General features: G+C 33.9%; 1 protein-coding gene across 6 annotated transcripts in view; it reads right to left on the bottom strand.

The window, feature by feature from the left end:
* Positions 1 to 26,673, bottom strand: part of LOC123712491 (teneurin-m) — a 207,258-nt gene that overhangs the window by 66,865 nt on the left and 113,720 nt on the right. The window contains exon 2 of one of the 6 annotated variants that reach the window (XM_045665606.1): positions 21,294 to 21,335. The exons of the other annotated variants lie outside the window; for them this stretch is intronic. The gene's annotated coding sequence lies outside the window, so the exon portion shown is untranslated. The remainder of the gene's footprint in view (positions 1 to 21,293; positions 21,336 to 26,673) is intronic. 6 annotated transcript variants of the gene reach the window in all.

Here is a 26,673-nt window from a genome sequence, read left to right as displayed (position 1 = left end):
TACTTGGCCGGCGCTTGTCCAATTAAACGAAAAAACGTTGCATAAGATGCGTGGGCGCATGAGTCATTTGTAAAGTGTAATGGATACGCGTGATTAATTTTATTGAACGATGAATGCCATTAATATTGATAGCAATTCACGTTTAATTGGATTTGAATAGAACTAGAGGTTTTATAATTATTTCAAATAATTTATATTTGATCTACCAGCCATTTATATGAATACAAATTCAAATACAATTCTAAAAAATAGTATTATGAATAACTGTAAAAAATACCAGTTATCACGACTATTAGGTACTATTATACAACATTACTACTATTTTGTAGTAGGCTTTAGGGAATTAATGTCACTAGTGCAGAGTTGGCCTAGTGGCTTCAGCGTGCGACTCTCATCTCTGAGGTCGTAGGTTCAATCCCATGCTGAACACCAATGGACTTTCTTTCTATGTGCCCAGTTAACATTCGCTCGAACGGTGAAGGAGAACATCGTGAGGAAACCGGCTTGCCTTAGACCCAAAAAGTCGACATGTGTTAGGCACAAGAGGTTGATCACCTACTTGCCTATTACATTAACAAATGATCATGAAACAGATTCAGAAATCTGAGGCCCAGACCTAAAAAGGTTGTAGCGGCATTGATTTATTTATTATTATACTGTCACTGTCAAAGTCATCTGAGTAATGTCAGAATCATAATGCCACTGTCTTTATTAAATTTTCATTATTATTATTACTTTTCCTCACACCATAACCACCTGTGATTTGAAACAATATGTCGAAAATCGTCAACAGATGTCCGCAATTTCTCAAGTATAATTTATATGCAATAAAGTTATCTTCACTCTGTTTGCAATTAAGTTCACAATTTAATGAAAGGTTTCCGATAGCTGTACATGGTGCTGGCCTCTCGTAATTATTGTGCAACATATTTGGATATCGTAATTAAAAGCTTTTCAGATTTTTATGACCTTAGTAACTTTACTTATTTCTAGTTAGTCATACTGTTATATATAATATAAAAATCACTTCTGAAATATAATATATATATTTATAATATATTCTAGCACCCCTATAGTGTAATCTATAAAATCTCTAATCGATTTTTTTATATCCAATTAAAACCCTAAAACGCCATCAAGCCTTACTATCGACCGGTTTAGTTAAAGTTAGATCCACCTGATACAGTCCGTCACTCCCAATGATTTACGAGCTGGGGTGACGACGCGTACATTTTTTGCAACAACTTTACAAATACGCCTTGCGTAAAGGAGATTGCCTAGAGATTATGATCCCATTGAACCCTTTTCTAGCATCCCTTATCAAAGAATAAGAAACGTATGCCGCCATTGTGATTTGCAAACACAAAGCGTGGTAAAAGTATAACAAAAATTGAACATACCGAAGCCCATGTTAAATTCACACTATAAATAGGTACTGATTGAACAGATATACAGTACAATTGTAGTGAACTAAGAGGCAAATGGTGGTCCATGCTCCATATAAGGCAGGGCTTGCTTCCATACGTGGCCGGAATGGCTGTACCTACCAAATAAGTAATCTCGAGACAGCCCGTAGCGAACGGGTTAGTTTCGAAATGCGAAAGTGCCTGTTTTTGTTTGTATTTATTGTAAAAATACACTTATGGTAATATTATTTATGGTGCTGTCAGCTGGCTAGGCTCGGTAAGGGATTTATAGCTTTAGAAGATTGTTAAATAATTTTTATGCTTAGATAAATAATAAGTTATATGTAAATGGTGTGACTGTCATTTGTTTCGAAAGGTACTTAATGAACCATGGTTACTCTCTAATTTGTGTCAGGAGTCATATTTATTCATCGGGAAAAACAGTAGCTTGATATGGCCAAATGAATGTCAATATAAAAGTGTATTTTATTTCCCGAAATGAAATATGGACATTGTTCTGTGATGGGATAATCTTCCCTCTATTTCTGACAACCGCCGTCCATTTCTTTCATTATTGATTTCGACGCTTGCTTAAAAGAGAAAAATCATTTTGATGTTCAAATTAGAAGCACTATTCTTTTAAAATACTTATTTATAAGTTATCTTACATACAGATTATAAAAAGGAAAAGACAACACAGATTACATGAATAAACAAAATATACGAAACAGAAAAGATAAGTCAATTAAGTACTTGAACAGATAAAAAAGACACATTAAACTAACTAAAACTTAATATTTTAATGAACACGAAATTGTTACTACTGCTTAAAGTCTCCTCGCTAAAATAAATAATATTTTTGGGAAACGCGTCGAAACATTTAGCACGAATAACGTGTGGCACAGACAAGCGCAAAGATTTTTTCCACAGCACCTCATCGCGTACAAGTCATTTGTCTACGTCAGCCAGTGTGGCCCAGCTTTGCATTAGGCCCCGATAAGAGTTAAGTGAAACGAAAATACGTTAAGTAATAAATTACCACTTGGCTTTGCTTTAATTTAGCGTAAGTTAACTTTGTAAGCCATTAGAGATTCCAAAAAGAATAATTACGTTCGTTAAAAACAATCACCGTACAATTTTACTAGTTTCTGTGCCTCAAAAGATGCTGTTGAAGGAGAAGAAAAATAAGAAGGAGGCTGCCCATAGTATAGAAGTCTATAAAAGAAGTAACTAACAAAACAGAGCAAGGGAGTATCCATGCTCACTTTGATCGCATCGCTAACTAGATAAACTGGACAATCTTCTGACAACTGGTTGTCAAGATAAAAGGCTGTTTTTTTAAAGAACAGGGAGCCAACGGGCTCACCAAATGTTAAGTGGTACCATAGACATTCTCAGTGACAGAGTCTGCATTGCTAGTTTTAAAATTGGTACGCCCTTTTTTGGACTCTAAGTCAAATTGGTTTGGAAATACTACTCCGGGCAGCTGATTCCTTATGAGGATGAGGTCCAGGTGATACGGGTCGAATTTCGTATTCTACCTTGAGATCCGATGATGGAACTAATTGAGATATCACAAACAGAGCAGGAGGGACTTTATAGTTACGCGTACTTCAGCAATATGGTATACTTCGGTTGTAGTTTCATTTATATCATATGTTATATATCACCGAACTGAACGCAACATATTAATAGCTCGATGGTTGAAACATTAATTACAGATTCGAATAAAAAACTGCTTACATTGAAATATCACCTCATAGGATCCATGTACGATCGAAATTAATTAATGTGTCGCTGTGACCACGCACGCTGTGAAGCACGCGAAACGTCGGGAAAAATTTACAATTATGTAAAATAATTATAAGTTTATAATAATATAAATAGCTTCAATCCGTTAAAAAGTGTAATCTTTAATTAATGTTTATTAAAAAAAAATAGCTTCCAATATATACAACTCCACTGCGGTAACTACTTACATATACAACACGTAGATAGATAAAAACAACACAACGTTAAACAATAGATTAAAATATTTACAAAAAGACTAACTAGTTATGACTGTATTGGTTCTGACATGACACAAACCATTTGTCGGTGTAAATTAAAACGTATGTTTAAATATTAATATTAGCAAGATTTAGGAGAGTGATGTGACCAGATTGACTTGGGTGTTAGTTTCCTATGTCTTACAGTTAACGCTTTATAACTTCAGATCAGTAAGAAGAAATAAATAACGATTAGTCAAATACAAGATATTCTTATTACAATTCTACAGATTTAAAATAGTATCATCAAACGATTCGCATACCTCCCCATCTTATCGTTTATATCGCAGCTCCCTGGTGTATTTCACTTTCCAACCGCAATATAGTGATGAGTAATCTGTGCTTTTCTTTAGTATACATGTACTGTTACTTACTGTAACTGTACTGTACTATAAATGTATACTTTACTGTACAGCCACGGTACTGTTGTTATATGATTGCGGTTTATTAAGAGGTGTCTAATGAAACATAATAATTCTGAAGCTTGTTAAAGAGCTTTATTTATTCGGCTCGGTATTGGTTTGGGCTACATTGTGCTTATGTCCACAATGTATTTTTTTAAATATAGTGATTATAAAATGTGTAATAAATTATTAAAGTAAAAATAATTCTTAATCATAAAGCTCTCATACTAATTATTCAGACCTATATATTCTATATATAGCCAGCTTCCGCTAGACTCATACAGTAGAAAATATATTAAATAAACTTATTTATATGCTTTTTAAATAACTAATTCAATGAAAGTATAATAAACTGTACTTTTAGATTAGAGAACTTTTAGGCTACATATCTAAACGTTATAACGCAACGTCTCAATGTTGAGGTGCGATCGGAATACATTTGACAACTGCATTAACATCTCAAACGTGAGCTAAACTTGAATGTTTAATCCAAAGCCTAAATACAACCGCGTCCTCATTATTTCCGCGCAAACGATATTAAAACACGGCTTTCAAAAGTTTTGCTCAAAGCAAAAGTGAAAGTCAACAGATCTTATCGTAAACGCCCTGTCATTACATCGCACTTTTTATCGATAATGATCACGACACTTTTTAATAAATATGAATTGAATTAACAGTAATTGTTTCACACTTGTATGATTTAGTGATGTAATTGGTTATAAATATTAAATCATGTAGAATTTTTATATGCTAGTGACTGGCAATAAGACTTTCAACTACTTTTGTTACCATGGTTACGATGCTTTTTTCAACTATTGTGGAAAAAGTAGTGCGTTTTTAACAAGGCTCGTTGTATTGACATGACACAAATTCGAATTTCAAATTTGCCTGTATCTACCGAGGGATTTAACACGGCTGTGGGCACCTGCATATTACACCACAATGTATTTAAAAAATTGTCACGACATGGCTATCAAACTATCAAATCAACTTCCAGAAGTTATGGATCACTGTCATGTAATGCTTTCAAGGGTATGGTGATTTTTCATGGCAAGGTTTTATTGTGAGAGTATTTACCGTAAGTTTTGACAACAATTATAAATAGCTCAACTGTTCTTAATATTATAAAGTTTTTTCATGATTATTTTTATATGGCTGAGTGTTTGTGCGTTTTTTTCAATAAATACTCAATCTGAATATACACATAATTTATTATTATTGGTTTGTTTTTTACCATATATATTTTATCTGTATCCGGAATGTGCGTCCTCTTATCACCTTCATGGACGTTAATAAACAAAGTTGTCAACTTCTTTGATCAATCTCGCAATCGTCTTGAAGCTTATCCTTGTATTAATTCCGTCGAAATACCGTAATTACATGTTCAAAGGCAAATTCAGGCGTACGATAATGAACCATATTCGTTGAGGTATATAAACGAGTTCAGGATGACGAGGATTTTTGGTATGTATGATCAGATGCTGATTGTGCCGAGCCCCTTTGGAATCATATTTTAATATTGTGAAGGGCGTTTCGCTAGATTAAATCGGAATTGAGGAATTCGGTTTCGGAAGAATGAGTGATGCTTCAACGTGTAGGAGATTGCTGTGGCTTCATGCCTAACGTACATTTTAAGGATTTAATCACAGGAAATTCCAATTATAAATTATTTTCTTTTAAATTATATCCATATGTAGTTTTAGTTAGAGAGTAACAAGTCAGTCCTCGTTCCTAAGTTAGTATTGATTGGTAAACAAAACAAAAAAGAATCAAACTATTTTTTTCAATGTTTTTTACGTTGTTCGCCCCATGCATCTCTCTCTTTTCCAATCTCTCAGTTTGGGTCTCGCCAAATATATCTGACGGACTGCAAAACCTCAGCAAGCCCAATAGCAGCAAAAGTGTTGTTCTACTGAACACGGAGCCGATTACGATGAAATCGAAATTCGGTCTTTGATAAATTAGACTAGATATTCTAGAATATACTATAGTATAAACAACAACAATCACTCTTCTAGTACGTATTATAGATTCAAAAAATCTTTTCTTTTTACCGGAAATTGTATTCGTTATAGCAACGGGTCAATATGGGGCGTCGGAACTTAATAATAATAAATTAACTAATAATACAAGAATAAAAAGCACTGTAAGATTAACTATTTTTAAAAAAGTATTTTATATGAACCGTTATAAACGCTTTCAACAATTGTTTTAATAGAAAAAAATAAACAGCTCAAAACTTTGGCTTAGCGTTAGCCGGAAACGCTTTTCATATTAACCTTAAGATTTGCTAATTACCGCCGCCGGTAAAATTAACCGTCCTACTTACTACTTATAAGCTATTGTTTTAAGCTTTTTCTGCGCATTTCTCTGAGTGTCATTAGGAACTTTGATGTCAGATTTTTTTTATTTATATTTTAAATTTAAATTAATTGTTTAAACTATAAACAATATGTTGTGTCAATTATTATCTGAAATATAGAAAGATGATGGAGGATGTGTAGAAATTTATTTTCTAATACCACCACTGTCTTATTCTTACGATTTTCTCATTCTTAAAAAAGCATTATAAATAATAAAAGTACTTAAAAATATCCGTAAATGTACCTGGCTGAATCACCAGATGGAATAACAAAAAATGAGGTGGATTTTACTCTAACAAATGAACCAAAAAAAAAGAAACATAGAAGTTCTACTAGAGGAGGCCTTAGACATAACATAGTTTTAGTTGAATAATTATAAGATAAAAAAAGGTATTTAAGGCTGTTGGATATAAATGGGCTTTATTATTATTATTCTTAAAAAATCAATATAAATCAGTGGCGCTACAACCTTTTTACCTCAGATTGCTATATCTGGTTCATGATAATTTGTTAATGTAATAGGCAAGTGGGTGATCAGCCTCCTGTGCCTGGTGCACACGCCGTCGACTTTTTGGGTCTAAGACAAGCCGGTTTCCTCACGATGTTTTCCTTCTCAGTAAGTGCGCACATAGAAAGAAAGTCCATTGGTGCAAATCCAATCAAACCTACTACCTCAGGGTGAATATCACGCTGAAGTCACTAGCCCAACACACGGCTTCTCACTCTTAAGCCATCAAAATTAATATCCATAGACGTGGAATCCGTATTGATTTCGCAAATATTCTGGATAATTTAAAGCCTACGCATTATGCTGTCACAAGACTGACTTGATATAAACTTGTACGCGAGATAAATGGAATCTGTCAATATCTTTCATTAATGATTTTAAAAGCGTTGAGGGTGTACTACGCTGAGTCAGCGCGCACTTAATACAAATCCTGGTTTTGCGATTGAAATGTAATTTTCTTGAGGGATGAGTATAATGGATCCGCGATAATTTTATATTTATGGGTAAAATACACTTAATGGATTCTTAATTCGTATACCATTTAAAGTTACTCTTGCGTTTATTAAAGGCTTTTTATACATATATATATACCCGGTGTTACAAAACTCATATTTTATAAAAATTAAAAATCTTAACCAACATATTTTCATATACATACATATGCTGATACAGAGTATTCTTATTGTGCAACAATTAACAAGTCACAAGGAAGAAACTGGTTATGTCGATATGTACATAAATGTTATAAAACAAAGGCTTTGTTTATTTATTTAAATTTGATCGATCATAATTTAGTCATCAAACCAAAATAACTAATTCAAAAAATTAAATTTCTCGTAATAAACTGAGAATCACATTAAGATAGTCACTTATATCGTTCGTCTAAATATGAAAAAGCCTCTTTATTATTAAAATAAACAACTTGAAGAGTAAAACAGCGAAAAAGGTCACATTCGTTAGAGGTATTAAGGTTGGAGCTAGAAAAAGCAATGACTCTTTTCACCTTGTCAGGCCACTTAAGCACTTAGCGACGTTACACTTGCGATAAAAATATATTAAAGACGATAAGACGACTAGCCTTCTGTTAAGTGAACAATTTTATTACATTTTGTATTAAATACCATTTATGAAGCTTTTCAATTTAAAAAATTATATACTGAACATTTTACATATTTATTTGCTAAGAAATTCTCAAGTATATACCATTTTATTTTCAGCGGTTATAGGTAAATTTAACGCTGAAAGGTCAGACATAGAGAGCCTATCTAAGATCGAAATAGAAGCAGTAAGGTGTTTGTGATAATAATACAACACCGCAAAGCAACTCCATGTCTCCATGTATAACCTGCCTGACCGTTTGCATTTGTTAGTTGCTCATCTCACATTAAAGTCTTTTCTATTTTCCACTCCCCTCGAAGTTTCGCCTGCGTTTAGGCATTTTATAAATCGTACTAACATCCGATTATTTTCAGTTTATCACCTTCACACTTAATTAGTCGAGGTAGCTACAGTGAGTATTGCTCAGCCAGTCTCTGAATAGCTGAGATTCTGGTGCAGGCCGAATCACCTGCAACTTTCAGGTATGCGCAAATGCATTTCCACGTCAGATATAAAAAAGGCGAGACGGTTCAATAAAAAGATTTATGATAATTCTTATTTAACTTTGATAGACTCATAATAGTAATAATATTATAGCAGAACACGAGTTGTTTTTTTTTTATTTTTAAACCATTATACAATATCATGAACGAAGTACAAAGTTAAAACCGAAACCCATTAAAACTCGATAAACGGAATTGGTTTTATCTATTTTTTCAATAGCACTTAAACGGGGTTATTAGCCGGCGCTACCCGTGCCAGGCACCTCTTGTGTACCTTTGCTGTGTGCCCCAACTCTGCCCCAAGCCCCCGACGCTGTGGGAAGCATTGTCTTGTACTTTTGATTGCTTTTTCATAATTTTATCGCGTCTAGCCAATGCTTATCTTTGGGGCTTTCCTATCATTTCATTTCAGGTTGAAACACGGAAATGGGGAAGCTACGTGATTGACAGACTTCGTTTACTTAAATACCTTGCAATTCCTTGAAATACATAGTATATGTTTTGTTTGTTTAGCTCGTGTCCCGGATCACTAGTCTAAACCAACGGAGAACCGAAGAATTGTTCATTCTTTAAAAATATTTTGTCTAACTACGGGCCAGGTGACCATGGGTGGTGGTCTATCTATTAGCTTTTTGGGGGGTTTAAAATTATTAGTATCAATAAAATTATAAACTAAAATCACGTTGCAATAAATAATTAATATGCTGGCGACAAAAAAGTACATCATCATTTTCCCAGCCACACCTTAAACAAATATAAACCTTAATTTTACGTTATTATTAGTTAGGTGTATTTTTTCTATGAAATTATAAGGATTACGCCAGAATTTTTATGTAAATCCCTGACAAGGCGGACAGCCTACACCTGTGAATCCACAAGCAATTTGCATAATAGTGGTATAAAGTAGGTAACATCGTTTTCCTTTTGAATAAATGATAAAAGTTTTGATACTCCAATTTAATCGTAACATTAACATTGTTTAAGTATATTTATGATGAATTTCAATGGTAAAAACAAACGTATAGAAGTTTGAAGAATATGTTTTAGCCTCTATAAACATAATTGCATAAGGTTGTATAATATTTGTTCTTAATTTATGTGTTTGTGCCAGTTGTGCACACTCTGAAAAGAGCTCATCAGGAGGAAACCAGTATTAAGAAATCAACGAATGAAACATACATCTGAGTCATAAGGGTTATAGCATCAATTATTAATTTTATTTTTTATTAAACACAAGAATTTGTATCATAGTATCAAAACCTGTTTGAGCTATTTTTACAGGCGTTAATGTATTACACTCAGCAAGCAGGTAACAGCTGTCCAATCACACGAAAGCACGTTATTAGAGTACAGGGAAGCGTTGTTGTGTAGTGTTTTTTCAGCGTTCCCGATCATTGAATATTTAAGTAGCAACTACGCATTTATTGATTTGTACTCTTTTACTTAATGTCTACTATGTCGAGAAATGTTGCTAACATAGTCTAGCAATAATTCTAGTCTAAAGTACTATTAATAACTAATTTGGTAAACTATGCCAAAAATAATCTCGATTTATAAAAAATAAAAATAAAACACCTTTTGTATGGTAATCAAGGTTTATTTTTAGAAAAAAACATTCTAGTAATGATTATTTGCGTGAAACATTAAAATTAATATAATAATTGACTATAATGATCATACTCATAACGTAATTGTTTCCTCTGTTTTACTTTTTAAATATATAAATTTGCACGCCATTATGATTGGCAGGCTTGCAAATAAATTATTATTATAATAAATATTTTAGATTAAAAACTAAGGAGAATAATATACCAGTATTTTGAACCTACTTGCCAATAATAAAATTTTAAAACAAAAATAAATGGTTGGTATATCAAGGAATTATGTTGTTATCTAGAGGTATTAGGTACTTAAGTACTACATAGAACTTTTTGTACAGATTACGAATTATTATGTTTATATTATTTGTTATGTAACATTATCGTATATAATAGGGCTAGTGTTATATATATATGTAATACACTACACATATATTGTGAATAAATAAATAAATTATGGAGTAGAAACTATGCCTTAGAAAAACTCTCCAGTAACTGAAAATTTCACAGAGGATTTTTGCTTTCAATTTACAATGAGAATTAAAAATTAAATTATAATATCATATGAATACTGTGCGATTAGTAAGTCAATGTATTCGACTTGTGCTTTTAGTAAAGATGTAGGCCGAAGAAAAAAGCGGGCAAATCCTTGGTTGGTTTTGATTAAAAATCTTAAAAAGTCTAGTCTTAAAAAACGTAAAAGGAATTTAATTTACTCGGCTGGCTGTTAAAAAACGAAAGCTTATTAATTTTATGTGTATCTGCACATCAATATTAAAATTTTTGTACTTATAAAGTAATGAGGATTTCTTTAACGTTTTACAAAATTAATGATGTGATAGCTTTGAATTTTTGTTTTAAATTCATTGGTTGAAGAAGTAAAATGCGATTTGAATTAAAAATAAAAATTGTAATTTATATAGTTCAAATGCAAGTGTTATTATATCATAAGTATTTTCAAATTGTTGGACGAAAGAACCTGTCAAAATATGTTGCGTCCCGCAATAAATATAGAGCACCAATTTATTTTGATAGTTTTCCAATTAAAAGGTGTTATTTAGGCGATTTAAAAATGTTGATAGTTATTTACGGGTAGCAAATTTTTTATTCTGACATTTCAATTTTTTATATAATATAAATAATTGATGATTGGTTGCTTAGTAAAACCATTTAAACTATAGATAACTTCACGTAACCATGCGAGTTATTCGTCCGCATAGGTTTAAACAAATAGGTTTACTAAATTTATTAACTTATTTCTATTCATATACATATATAATAGATAGTAATGTAGTCGTTGAACCTGAACTGCTTAATTCCATCAATAAATGCTTGTTAAAATAAACCACTACGACCCTTTCTAGTTATCCCTAGCCTCAGATTTCTGTAACTGTTTCATGATCAGTTGTCAATCTTATAGGCAAGGTGAACAGCCATCTGTGCCAGACACGCGGTCTCAACTTTTTGGGTCTAATGATAATCGGCATACCAGCCAAACGATGTTTTCCTTCACCGGCCGAACGAATATTAAAGATACATATATACAGAAAGTTGTTTGGTACACAGCCGGGCATCGTACCTACGACCTCAGGAATTAAAGCCACCCGCTGAAGCCACTTGGCCAACACCTCTGTTTCATATTGAAACCGACGAAAACTTGATAAAGAAAAATTTCTCATAAATAATTACAACTGTTACTGATTGAACTTCCCTTCTGAGGTTAGCGTTTTAATATGGTCATTTATAAACACAGTAGCCTCAAAGGCCTACATGCATCTTGACCCATTAATACTCGGGAAGATTAAAGGCTAGGCCAGGCTTTACCAATAATTCCAATTACAATGCAAGCATTCGCTGTAATGAGTCACTAGCGCGATCCAATTCCCATTAATTGGGCCAAAGTACCTGCTACGTAGGAATACATTGTGGTTATTTAATATTTTTTTTAAATCAATGTTCTCTCTGTACAATGACACATTATGGTCTAGTCTAACTTAAGACCTATAAGTAATTTAAAAGTAACCTAATTTCCTTAAAAGGATATTTAACATAAGAAACTGTCCATGTTGCACTTCGATGTATTAAAAACATTGTTACACCAATTTTATTTAAACACCTTCCCAGTTATTAGTGCCGTGTAATGTTTTCGAGGGAAAGGTGATAATTTTTTTAAAACAAAGTTAATTTATAGTTTAGGAGATAACCATGAGTTTTGAAATCTATATGACTATTTTTATATGGCTGATTGTGCGGCTTTTAAATAATAAATCAATCTGAATGTATCTTTCTTTGCAAATAAACAATTTATTATGTAAAAATAACAATTTTTCTATTGATCAATGTTAGCCTAGTGGCTTCAGCGTGAGACTTTTATCCCTCAGGTCGTAGGTTCGGTCCCCGGCTGTGCACCAATGGACAATGACTATGTGCGCATTTCACATTCCCTCGAACTGTGAAGAAAAACAGCGTGAGGAACCCGGCTTGCCTTAGGCCAAAACAGTCTACGGTGTGCGTCAGGCACAGAAGACTGATTACCTACTTGCCTATTAGATTAAAAAAGGTTGTAGGGCCATTGATTTTTTTTTAACTTTTTCTATAAACAGTGTTTAAATTTTGGATTTAAAATTACGTGATTTTCATAAAAAACAACAACTAAAAACACAAACTGTCGTCTATCTATATTAATAATTCACATTTATAAAATAGTAATGAATTGGAACTGCTCTATCAAATGCATTATTGAGAAATATCGACGCGGACACAAGTCTATTTACTCTATGCCGAGCTATTTCTGAACTGGAACATTGTTTATGGAATTCTTAATACAGTTAGTCGAACAAGTGACATTTCGCGGTGAAACTATTGTCGTCGCAAAATGAATTGTATCTGTGAAATTGTAGCGAGCGTTTAATTTGTTTGATAGTTGTGAGTTATAACGATAGCCCTGTTTCTACGAGGAATTTCTACAAGTTTTATTTACAAATATATTATAGCAATTTTTTTAGTAATATACACGTTAGGTGGGCTGAATGTTCATACATAAAAAAACTCTTTCTGTTGATAGAATTTGATTTAATTATCCAGTATTGTCTTCGAGAGCGATACAATGATTATAGCGGTCTTAAAATTCGGAACCATTTTTATGTTACGATTTGTAAGCCTCAAAATAGGCTTTAGTTTCGACGGTTGTTACATTATTTTGAGTGTCTTTGATATACAGGTGTCCTTATAACGTTTAGTGTCATCGTACGGAGTCAGTTATATGCACATTAAGAAATGTACGAGTGAAAATGTGGATTGAACGCATGACTTACTGCCCTAATAGTATATTAAATATAGGTCAGTTGGTAAGTTGATACGATTAAATAAAATAGAGATAGCAATCTCTGTGCCGATGTTAACAAAGGCGCAACAAAAGTGACGCTAACAATACAGTCCTAGACAGTTATTACATTCTTGAATAATGGCGAACAATGTGGCGAACCGAATTTAATCAACGGCTAAGACCTAGCGGAGTTAATATCGCGTTTATTGCTTTTTGTGAATATGTCAACGGATATTATAATATGAATGTGGTTTTGTAAAGCCGTTCCAAATTCAAAAATATTTACACTTCCAAAAATCTGGGCGACTTTTTTTTTAGAAATTGAATTTCGCGGTTGGCCTTTACAGCTTAGCTAGGCGGTAATGGGCATTTTCCCGCGACTATCGCAAGGGCGTCTCCTGCGAGACTCGGAACTCGACTTGGGCGTCGCGCAGTGGTCAATAGCCTGAAGAGCAGACTGGATCCGAACATTTAGCCATGCTTCTCATCCGTGTTTAAATAACATAAGGTTCAACTAAAGTAGTGTACTGCTGTACTCCTATTTTATTAAATATGCAATAGATCATAGTATCGCAGACTCGTTTTGGAGATATTAATATCTTCTATAAGCCTGTATCACTTTGATCTATTGTCCGTAATAGTTCCGCAGTGTACGTGATATAGGGATTTCTATTTGTATAATTTTCGTTATATTTAAATATTCTATATCCTATGAATAAGAAAGGATTCTAAGGGTCAAAATTTTATAAAACGTTCCAAAAGTTTTTGAGCCCGCTACAGCCTTTTAAGATCAGCCTCAGATTTCTGTACCTGTTTCATCATTACTTGTCAATCTTATAGGCATGTAAAAGTAAAGCTAATCACCAGCTTTCTGTGCTTGAGACACGCCTTTTTGGATTTAAGGCTTGGTTTCCTCACGATGTTTTCCTTCACCGTTCAAACGAATGTTAAATGCGCACATAGACAGAAAGTCCATTGCACAGGAGATCGAACCTACGACCTCGGGGATGAGAGTCGTACGCTAAAGCCACTAGGCCAACACTGTTCTATTTTTTGAAACAAAGATACATCAAACCATTGCTATTACACATGTCTCTTAAAAGTAGTATTTATGCCATCACATACAAAAATAAGTTTCAATTAACAAATACTACGTTATAAGGCTATATTTATTGATAAGCTAAAGTTGCCGCCCATATGTCCCACATATCCGTGTCTACAAATGATATCTTGTTAAATATTCATTACCAATACGTCCACCGCAACTCGTTGCACAATACCTCGTTAACTATTTACAGGTGCATTCTGCATACAGCTTAAGGTTCAGGTAAGATTTTAAGCAATTTTGCGCTTAATGATTTAAAAGACATAAATGGACGCAGAGCTGGTGATTTCTTCGAATAAGAATTGTGACACAGCGAGGTAATGCTGCTAGCTACACTGCCACTGGGACCAACTTTTTAAATATCTTTAAAATTTTAATTATTACTATGTAGGTTAAGAAAAGTGTAAATACTGTTTATTAGATTATCACTAAAGACATTAAATGTATAGTTTCACCGCTTTAATTAAAGTACTTATCTATCCCTTCTCATCACAGAGTAAATACAATTTGTCAGAGACGAAAGAGTACGTTACTTAGAGTTTTTATAAACTTAATCAATATTTTTAATCTGATATACTGGTCTTGCTTATGTTTAGAATATAATTATTATTGTGTTCACATTTATCAAGGATAATATGTTAATATTATATATTACATCGTTGGCTATATCTTGAGTATATTTGTTTTTTTAAAGCTAAAAAAATTTCTAATCTCTGCAGTAAATTAAGTAAAGAATTTAAATAAGCCGTCAAGATTTTTGCTCTGAGTAAGCGGTCCAAGTATTCAAACGGTTAAGCACCGTGTAAAGATTATAATTAACATACTAGATCAAAATTCCACGATATAAAATTCGCCATGCAAATCATCGATACCAATGAATCCCACCATTAGAATCTTTAGTACATGCATCACAATTCACAAGCATTTATGGAAGTAGGGCAGTGGTCGCAATTACGGAACACGACTGTTCGTCTGTGAGAGCGATAGCGCATACGATATGTGATCTTTAAGAATGTTCACTGTAACCTCCTTACAATATTTACTTTTTTAATATTACGGCAATTGTTTTATGCCAGTTTCAAGTATCTCTAATCATAATAGTCAGCCATTAACTAGTGGTGAGGAGTTTTAAGGAAGTCCTCGTTCGTAAATGTAAGTTTAGTGTATATACATTTGGCACAACCTTATACGTCTGGGCCTCAGATATCTGTATCTTCTCTTTTCTAATAAACAAGCAGGTGATCAGCCAACTCTGAATCACACACTTCGTCGACTATTTGCCTCTAATGCCGGTTTCCTCACGATGTTATGCTTAACGGTATGAACAACTGTTAAATGTGCACATAGAAAGTGTTTGGTCTTAATCGAATCTACGACCCCAGGGATCACAGTCGAACGCTGAAACCACTAGGTCAGCACTGCCTTATTATTCGTTACGTTAGTATGTATTAAGAACATTTCAAATCGTAGATAACCAGTCATATTCCGAGCGGCTTGATCCTTTGGCGTTGCGTAGAGATGTGGGGTCTCTCTGCATCTTCTGCCGCATTTATTTGTAGAAGTTGAGTCATCCTCTAACGTTAAGGCAGAATACAAAATACTAACTACTACTAGAATACAAATAAATAGGCTCCTTCGAGAAAAGTGTACTAATTCTCTTAAGGCCAGCAACGTAGTCGCGAGCCCTCGGGCATTGAGAGTTTCCATGGGCTGTATCACTTAACATCAGGTGAAACTCATGCCCATTTGCTCCTTCTTATATAAACGAAAACTAATAAAAGGCCTTCATTTCCCGAGAAACGTATTACATATTTCATCTGTTGAAGATTAAAAAGTCTTTCTGTTCTCTGTATATTCACAGAACAACTTCAATTGTGAACATTCAGAGTACATTGGTTTATTACATTAGCGAGCGTTACGCGATGTACTCAATTATCACGTAGACAACCGCCAGTTGACATCGCAATTAATTCGTTGGTACGCGAAATTAAATCTTGGAGACAAGAGCAGTATATTCTCACCTTGTAGTTAGTGAATGACTAAACAGGCTCCATATTTAATCCGCGCTGTATCGGTTTAATGTGCGGGAATACATGCATTATTCAGAACGCAGCAGAAACTTGGCGCAGTGTTCCGTTGCGCATAATGACGTCTGACTTGCCGCCATGACGGCGCTGCGCGGGAAAAATTGACAACTGACAGCTAATATGGGATATTATCAAAATCACGGCGAGGCAATTTTTTAAGTAAGTAAACATTTTTTTGTTAATGTTCAGAAAGAAAATGGCTATCCCAATCTGTTTTAAAACTAAAATCATTATTAATTGCATTAAAACTCACGAAATTAGCGTCGCGGTTACACGCTTATAACTATGTATTGGATAAGCAAATCAGTGAAGCTAATTGGGTCAACTTTGTTTAGCCAATTTCAAATAAAACCAAGAAAGCCATAGTTACGACTGGGACTTGGGCCAAGCAAAAACTGTTATAAAATCCATGTAATTCATGACTGACCTATATTTCCCAATCGATACATACAAAGTGAGCGAAATTCGGTGGCCATTTATGTAAAATATCAACAACCACAACGCTCGTACTGTGTGCTTTGGTTATTAAATTAGGTCAAATGTTTGATTATGACTAATTAGATATCGTTATTATCAATTAATAGTTAGCGCAACGAGCTCAACCACAAAACTGTTCTAGATTTTGATACATGAAAATGTATTGTTCTATGCAAAAATAGTCCAGGGCGCGTGGAAATATATATTGAAGAGATGCACTCTTGAATAAGAAACTTTTGTTAAATAAAGCACCGCATTACTCCCGATACAGACAAATAAACGGTCCAACTTGAAATTTCCAGTATTTCTTGAAATTCCGGCACGCTCGATCGCTCGCCTCCAGGGTCCGATAAATTAAGGTCAACAGGCAGACGGACACACGGTTTTTTACGGTCGATTCACCTGCAATCCACGTATTTAATTTAGCTATGAAGTTGCATCTCCCCTCTTCTGTAGACCACAGGGAAATCTAATGATTTAATGCCGTTATAAAAAAGTTGCGAGGATTTCGACGGTACCCTGGAGACTTAATTTCGATACTTTTTATGTGGCTTTTAGCGTTGGTCTGTCCCTTATACAGTTTTGTTAAAAATATAATACGTAAATATTAAAGATATCTTACCAATAACGAACGACAGATCAAAACTTGTACAACATTGCTCCAACGTAACTTAACTCGTTGAACTTAAACATGTACCGTGTCTGCTATATTTGTGTTGAATTCCGTACGCATTAACTGAATGAATACTGTCGCAACGTACTAACTCAATTTATTTAACGAATGCCATACATTAGCTCGCTTCAGAACAATTCAGTATAAGCTTTACCGCTTGCCAAGTTTGCGGGTATCTCCCGAAATGTCAACAGTCACGCCAGCGCGACCATTCGTCGTTCAGGCGCCGAGCGAAGCGGACGTCTCATATTTATGTTATTAATAAATATGTTAATATCTCAGGTAAGTAGCGGGATTCCATTATTCATCAAGGAAGGTAGCTTAGTTGACATAGCCATGGATAGCGGCCATGCAAATTCAATCCGGTGAGATACGACGGAAATTATCATAATTGTAAGTGAGGTTTTTGTTTCTATACCTGCGGGGGAAGTTTAATCCGAAGTTTGCGCGACACTTTTAGTTTTATATAAAGCCGTCATCGCGGTGCCATTTGCAATTCAGATCGTAGGAAAAGGCGGACTGGGATCCGTTGCGCTACAACTTTTGCTGTCTCGGATTTGTTTGAAAAATACACAGGTTTCGTCTTTTTCGGTCGCCGGCGCCGCCGCTTTTTAGAGTTACGTAAATTGAATTATCTTTGCTGTGTAAACGGGCAAAGTTTCGCCTCCAAATTAGCCACGTTTTAAATAATTTTTAAGGGAAATAGAAATAATCTGTAATGTAAACGTTTTGAAACTTGTGGTAGCGCGATGTTGCAAACGAATAGTAGACAATGTGGGGGAATATAACGACATAGATATGACAAACAAGGCGATAGTCATCATATTACCATACAAGCTTGTTTCCCAAAATAAAATATAAATAAAGTTCCATCCAAATAATTTCAGTGTAACGAGGGCAAAATAGCACGTCAAACGTTTATCGTCATGTCTTTACAGCGTCATCAGTAAATAGAGGCGTTAAAGTGGCCTCTCGTAAATATTATGTCGGATTGGAAAAGCCTACCGATCCGTTTTTATGTCGATCCGCTATTTATGACCGGGATGTAGGATCAGACATAAAACTGAAGATTTAAAAGTTGTAAATGCAATTTACTTTTAGATTTGAGGAGCCTTGCTACCACTGTATATTGGAGTTATCTGCAATTCGCTCACGTTGCGGATATGTATTGATGTTACATCGATACTTAGAAGTTTAAGAACTTTAAAATAAAGTAATTCTTGTGGTGCTTTAAGAGTAACACATCGCTGATCCTTACGACATTAAATTTAGCATATATATAAAAATGTACTTCTAAGTATTCCAAAGATCCATAATAATAGTTTTATTATAGAAGTATTAAAATAGTGCTACGAATTCCAACAAAATGTAGGGTGAGAAATGAAAAAAGGTCTTAATTTTGAGACCCGTCCGCCCTCGCTGCCAATCAGGGCGGGCGGGCGCGGTTCACTTGTTTCCGCTACGGGTTTCTTTGAGATTTCCGCATCTTGACGTGAACAAACTCGCTGCATTCATCACTTTCTTGGTGAAGACGTGCTATCTTATAGATGCGACATATTTCCTATATTTTTTTTGATGAATGTTCAAAATTTATAGTAAATGTTATTGAATTTTATTTTCAATATTACATGATTCTTAATACGAATAAAAAATGTGTGCATTTAACGTAAATCGTATCGTAAACATAAAATTAAATGTTTATATATCTCCTATTGTGTACTTTTGCTCAAAACTTACACATGCTGAGTATTAATTTTGTATATAATAAAGTAAAAAATATTGTTCAAAAGTTGAACTGTCTAGTTCTATATAAGTCTGTTGACTAGGCCGATATTGCGAATGTTTTAGCAAATGAAAGACGCCAAATCGCGGCTGAAAAAATACTTTCAACCTCCATACATTACTTACTGTTGACTCACACTTTCGGCGCCTCCTCAATACCTCTTACATATTTAACACTTTTATAAAAAGCCTTTTGACTGATAATGGAATTGAATCTATTTTTGTATGAGACTGTAAGAGCTTATATTATTTTTAACGTTACAAACTGAATTATTTTAATTGAAAGTAAGTACGAACCACCGAAGGTCCGCGTAACGCATTTAATTACTGTAAGTGTTCTGAAAAACATCTGTATTATAGGACACAGGCAGATTTGTATTTTAAAATATTGTTATTATTATTAGCAGTACACAATTTTGAGGAAATTTTTGTAGTTTTACGCAATTTTTTATTCATCTTAACCTCTTAGCGTCAAAAAAACACCAATTTCCACGACATTAAATTACATTTATCTGAATGAAATATTGAAAAGACTCGGTTGTAATTTTAGGAAAGTTACTACCAAAATCCAACTCAAAAGACTTAAACTTTGTCCCGAATCGAAGGTAAAGTCCAGAATTAGGCGAACATCAAAATACCTAACAAGTTGTTTTCAATACGGTTTTGTACCACCAAAGTTTTAATTGGTGGTTTAATACGTAGCTCGTTAATAACCGTACTGGAAAAATACACGATGGAATATTTGGTTTAAGAACGCACGAATATTTTATCCACATTGAACTTCAGCTTTTTTACATTTTTTTTTTATAAAATAGGGGGCAAACGGGCAGGAGGCTCACCTGATGTTAAGTGATACCGCCGCCCATGGACACTCTCAATGCCAGAGGGCTTGCGAGTGCGCTGCCGGCCTTTTAAGAATTTGTACGCTCTTTTCTTGAAGGACCCTAAGTCGAATTGGTTCGGAAACACCTCAGCGGGCAGCCGGGTCCACATAGCGGTGGTGCGCGGCAAAAATTGCCTTGAAAAACGCTCAGTCGTTCGGAACGTCGGACGTCGAGGTGATACGGGTGGAATTTTGTGTTTTGCCTCGACGTCCGATGCTGAAACTCAGCTGCAGGTATTAATCCGAACAACTCCTCTGAACACTCTCCATGGTAAATGCGGTAGAAGATGCAGAGTGACCCCACATCTCTACGCAACGCCAAAGGATCGAGCCGCTCGGAGAGGGATTGGTCATCGACGATTCGAACCGAGCATATTTTATCCACATTGAACTTCAGCTTTTTTACATCTGATATTATAAATAGATATTACGCTGAAAAACTTTTCGTTAAAGCAAACAAGTTTTTTTTTATAGAAACAGGGGCTTACGGAATGGAGGCTCATCTGATGTTAAGTGATACCGCCGCCCATTGACACTCTTGATGTCAGAGAGCTCGCAAGTGCCACATAATGGTAGTGCGCCGCAAAAGTGCCTTAAAAACGGGTAATATAAAAATATATCAATTAGCGGAATGCAAATCTGCTTTATAAACGTACATATTACGATTAAAAAAATGCGTTTTTTTCACTTGAATCAAAATTGCCAAAGCGTTCACGTTACAATTAAAATCCCGTATATCAAACGTTATGTTACTTAGAACTCCAACGAAAACCGTTTAACAAAATTATCCTCGTTTTGTGCAAATATTAAAGCCCTGATTGAGTTGAAAACTTGAGCTACGGGACTGCGGGAGGGAGGATGTTCTTTGATTAGTGCCGCGGCATTCTGGTGACGGTTGATTAGTTAATTGTTTAATCTGTAGGACAAGTTAGTATGTTCGACAACTTGAAGACGTTATGGTCGTCGATAGTAAGCGATTTGGGACTCGATACTACAAAACTTTCTAGAAGATTCTTTGAAATTTTTAACTCACCATATTAATCATCTTTTTCACAAGTAAACAAGCATAGCTCACCTGTAAATAAAGAAAAAAATACATTTAATTTATTAATTTAATCCATTTTTAAATTTACGGAGCCCGAAGATCTACTCGTTGGAGTATTTAGTACGACCTTTATCAAGACAGTTGTTTGATAATGGTATTCCTAAGCGATAGCCGACTAAATGTATCACATACTTTCATCATAATATAAGTAAAAATACAAAAGATTCATTATCATTGTTATAAATTTCAGATTAAGCTTGGAGCGGCGGCGTGTAATCGCAGTGTATGTAACGAGTCTTAATTTATGACGTAATTATTCGATATCAGAATTTGTGTGCGATAAAACAAGTAAATGGATTACTTAATAGGTTATGTATGGGACTTCCGTTTGTAGGTGTTTATTTATTACAAGGGTTGCTGTATTTATCACTACAACATTGAAGGTATGAACAATTTTAATGGATTTTATTGGTCCTACGAGACGGAATGTATAATATTAACATATAATATAATGTTTATTATATAATATTCGCACAAATCGAATGACAAAATAATGAATGCGCTTTGCCCTCACAGTCTTTATAGTAATTATAGTAATACTGTGTTAATTTATTTGTTTAAAGTTCGTTAACTTGTCTTTAAAATTAGATAATATGAAAAAAATGACCTTTCCCTTTTTGACAGGATTGACTTAGCCTTCAAGAAGATACATTCTACCTTTCACCAAGTAAGGAGCAGATAGTGTCATGTTATACAATAAAAAAGGAAAAAATATTTTCTTACAATTATAATAAAATAGTTAGCCCTTGAATAAACTAGACAGAGAATAATTACTTTGCCTTGTAAACCTAAAATGAAGGAAGCCTTTTACAACCACAACTTACAGCTTTATTGAGAATATAGAACTGTTTTTACTAGAAAAACACTTGTACAGAACATTATCACGACAAACATTTGTTAGTAAAATGGAATAACATCAAAATTACACCAACAAGGGGAGAGCCAGAAAGGATAAACACGATGAAAGGGTGCTATATCCGTAAAGAAAACACTTGAGAGTGAGTATGAGAATGGGGTCTATCGACATTTTTGTACTTTTTGTTACTGCAAATATGGGGAATATAATTATAATATTTATTTCTAATGTATAGTTAGCAATTACGCCGAAACATGTGAAGAATTTATTGATTATAAAACTGATTTTTTTATAGGATATAAACTAGAAAATATTAGATTTTTGTTCACGTTTTGAATGCTGAATTTATGCTATATTAAATATATGGCGTAAAGCAAAAACATTGTCAGTGACAACTTTACAAGTTTTAAAAGTAAAATTATATTTTCATAAATGTATTAATCACACTCAACCCATGGTACATAAAGGCTGACTATTATGTAAAAAAAAAACGTTTAGTTCGAGTACGATTACAAATACATGCATCAAGCCCACTAGTCATGTCAATCAAAATTTATAATAAACTACCTGAGACACTAAGAAATGAAAAAAAGATACACATATTTACAAACAAACTAAAAAAAACTTCTTATACGTAAATGTTATTATAGCGTTAATGAGTACCTAGAAGATAAAAATATAGCTTAATTTCATGATTATTAATCCCTAAATATTCAAAATTAAATAATAAAAAAAAATGTTATTCTATGTAATTGGTACTAGCCTGCATTACATTACTACATTTTTATAATAAAGGTCACTGTTTTATATGAGTTTCGAAATATTTATTTTATCAAGTAAAAGCCTAAATCCCAACAATAGCTGTAGCATTAATAAAACTTTGTGACTTAATTTTTTTATTTCAGCTTTGTTTTATTGACAGGGGCTGAGATGGGACAATTGAATATAATGACATTTCATTTTTCCCCGCGTCATACAAATAAATTAGATTTCTATTTGCCATTTTAACATTTTACTGTAAAAGTTTGTTAAGATTATACCATTTTCGGAAAAATAACTTGAAATATTTACTTAAAATTATTTTATATTTACTAAGCTGATGTTCGTAAGAAGCCATGAGCACTTGTACTTTTTATTCTTTATAAAAACCTAAGTTTTTCATGCGTTGGTATTTTAAGTTTAATTATATTATTATTTATTTATATTTATAAAACGCTTTGTAACATTTATATCCACGACACGGTGGTTTTGGTGGTTAAAATATTCTCTATTCTCTGTCTAGTTTATTCAAGGGCTAACTATTTTATTATAATTGTATGAAAATATTTTTTCCTTTTTTATTGTATAACATGACACTATCTGCTCCTTACTTGGTGAAAGGTAGAATGTATCTTCGTGCAGGCTAAGTCAATCCTGTCAAAAAGAGAAAGGTCATTTTTTTCATATTATCTAATTTTAAAGATAAGTTAACGAACTTTACCCACAATGATGGGGTTTGAGCGTACGATCCGAAAATAAATGGATATATGATAGCTATGACACGAGTGTTTTGAAGCTTCAAAAAGTCAGTCCAGCAGTCACCAATTCCATATCTGATTTCGCTGCTTAACTGGTTTCTTAGTTAGTCACCAGCCTTGGATGTTTGTTACGGGTTTGGAAAGACAGAGGACTGAATGGAGATGTTTTTATGTTCAAATCGAAAACAAGAGGCGCTACAGCTTTTCGGGCCAAATATAGAGAAATCTCTATCTTGATCATTTCTCTCAATAGGCAAGTTAGAGACAAGCCTTCTGTGCCTGTCCAACGTCAAATTTTTGGGTATAAGGCTGAAGGAAACCTCACGATTTCCTTCACCGTACGAGTGAGTATGCGTACATAGAAAGTAGATTGGTGCACAGCCCAAATTCGAAACTAAGACCTCATGGATGACAGACCCTAGTCCTTCTTTTTAATTTTAAAGTAGTCAAATAATTTGTTAGTATTATAAGTTATATAAGTCCATAAAAAAAATAACAAAAAAATATTACCAATTATGCAAGTTATTAAAAAAAGCTTCTAAATTTTCATTTCCTGCCAGTTTTTCATTGAAAATTGTATCTCGTTCTACTTCGCTAAAACTGCTGTTACACCATAATATTAACAGTATGAATATGATACATATATGCAGTAGTTCAATACTAGCTTGCGACGATATTTTGAAAATTCCTTGGATTTCTACGAGTCAGCCGAGCGTTATTTGGCAAAATGGAGCTTTTCGAAGACATCCACTAATTTTGTAATAGAATTGAAGCTTGTTAGCACCACGCTACGCGAATGCATGTTTTGTACGTGTTTTGGGCGTTTAAGCGAAAATGTGATCTAAAATGAAGATTCGCAAATTTATAGTCAACTGTGTAAGAAAATAACATGGGATTCACTTTATATTTAAAACCCCTTTCGAGAGATTTATTTATTGACAGGCAATTACAATTAAAACTTGCATTCGAACCGGTAATCGAACCCAGTATCCCTCACCTAGCTGCCACTTAATAAGACCGCTAGGCAAACAATTGAATTTATTTATGTATTTCTACATAATTATTATATATTAATTGTTATTAATAATAAAAAAATCAGTGGCGCTACAACCTTTTTACGTCTGGGCCTCAAATTGCTCTATCTGTTTTATGATCATTTGTAAATCTAACAGGCACGTAGGTGAACAGCCTCCTGTGTCTGACACACGTTGTCGACTTTTTGGGTCTACGGTAAAAGTTTCCTCACGATGATTTATTTTACCGTTTGAGAGAATGTTCAATGGCACATACTAAGAAAGTCAATTGGTGCACAGCCGGGCCTCGAACCTACCATCTCAGGGATGAGAGTCGCACGCTTAAGCCACTAGGCCAACGCCGCTACCGTTATTACTAATACAATAAAAAAATATATGCCTACTATAAAACACAAAACTAATCAAACTAAACAATCAAATATTATTTAACTTCCGCTTATTTCAACATTCATAAATCAAAGTAAACAACTCAATAAAGTAGTCTTTATCGTAATTTCACAAATATAAAGCTTTTTAAATTAAACAGATTAAAAAACCTCGTTTGCACGTGACAATTGGGATACAATGAAGATATATCCTGGAAATCAATAGTAAAATTCGTATGCTGTGCACTATACTACATATGAAGTCGCGGTCTTGCTCGGCTGTCCAAGAAGGCTTTTTTTTATATATTAGTGGACAAACGGGCAGGAGGTTGATCTGATGTTCAATGATAACGCCGTCCATAGTGATAAGTTAAGCAACATCAGCTTTAAGGGTATTGATAGTTATATTGGGGTTTAGTCACTCGACATCATATGGAATTAAGAGTTTAATTAATTAAATCCTCGAAATACTGCAAGTAAGACAACTTAAAGTCTTGCGGGGTTGGTGAGCTACCCAAGTGTACTCCAAGAACTCGGAGACGTTGCGTCTACTCAATGCTGTATCCGACACTGTGGAAATCTTTAAATGTTCGCAGAGTGAGTTTACAGTAACGATATTATGTATGTATATATTTTTTCCGACATTATCGAATAAGCCTACAGAAAGATCTTATTTGGCAGTATATGTAAATGTTATTAATACAGCCAAACAATTTCGTCGTAAAATTTAAGGTCACATTTAATCGCACACCAATAAATAACGAAGCAATTAAGCAGTGATTCTAATCATAGTATTTTTTTAAATTTGCTCACTCTATGTAAACAAAACAGAAATTATAGTGTAAATTAAATTTATCGTTTCATCTATTTAAAAATAATAATGGGTTACTGTTGTTTGACACGAAACCTTTAAACGAAGTTTTTATATTTTTATTTATGAGTTCTATATTAAGCTTAGTTAGAATTGCATTTGTATTTCTGAAATTCTAAATGCATACCGGTGGCGCTACAAGTTTTTGACTCATCCTAAATCACTATTATTGCTGAGTTTCATCATAGAATGTCGAGGCATAATACGAATTCCACCTGTAACACCACAACGTCCGTTGGTGCACAACTGAGCCTTACAAGTATTTCTTCCACGCCACCACTATGCGGAACCAAGTGCTCACTGAAGTATTGACGAAACAATTCGTCTTAGGGTCCTTCAAGAAAAGAACCACCAACTGTTTACCGTACCAATTATTAAAAGGTCAGCAACGCTCTCGCGAGCTCTCTGGCATTGAGTGTTGTGGGTTCATCACTTAGGAACAGGTGACCCGATTACTGTTCTATAAAAAATATATAGGCAAACTGATCAGCATTCAACACGCAAGTTTTTAAGTACAATTTCCTGATTTCTTACTTATTTATTAAGGGCTTCTTAATTTCTATTAATCAACACAGTACTTAACAGATTCAGAGTTAATCAGTCCTGCGTTTCCTTGTAAAAATACAGTTGAAGAGGCCGTATTACATGTCCTGACATACTATCCA

The sequence above is a fragment of the Pieris brassicae genome, chromosome 7, assembly GCF_905147105.1.
Source record: "Pieris brassicae chromosome 7, ilPieBrab1.1, whole genome shotgun sequence".
Classification (NCBI taxonomy): Eukaryota; Metazoa; Arthropoda; class Insecta; order Lepidoptera; family Pieridae; genus Pieris; species Pieris brassicae.
The sequence above is the reverse complement of the archived record's forward strand: the minus strand, read 5'-3'. Positions and strand labels throughout refer to the sequence as shown.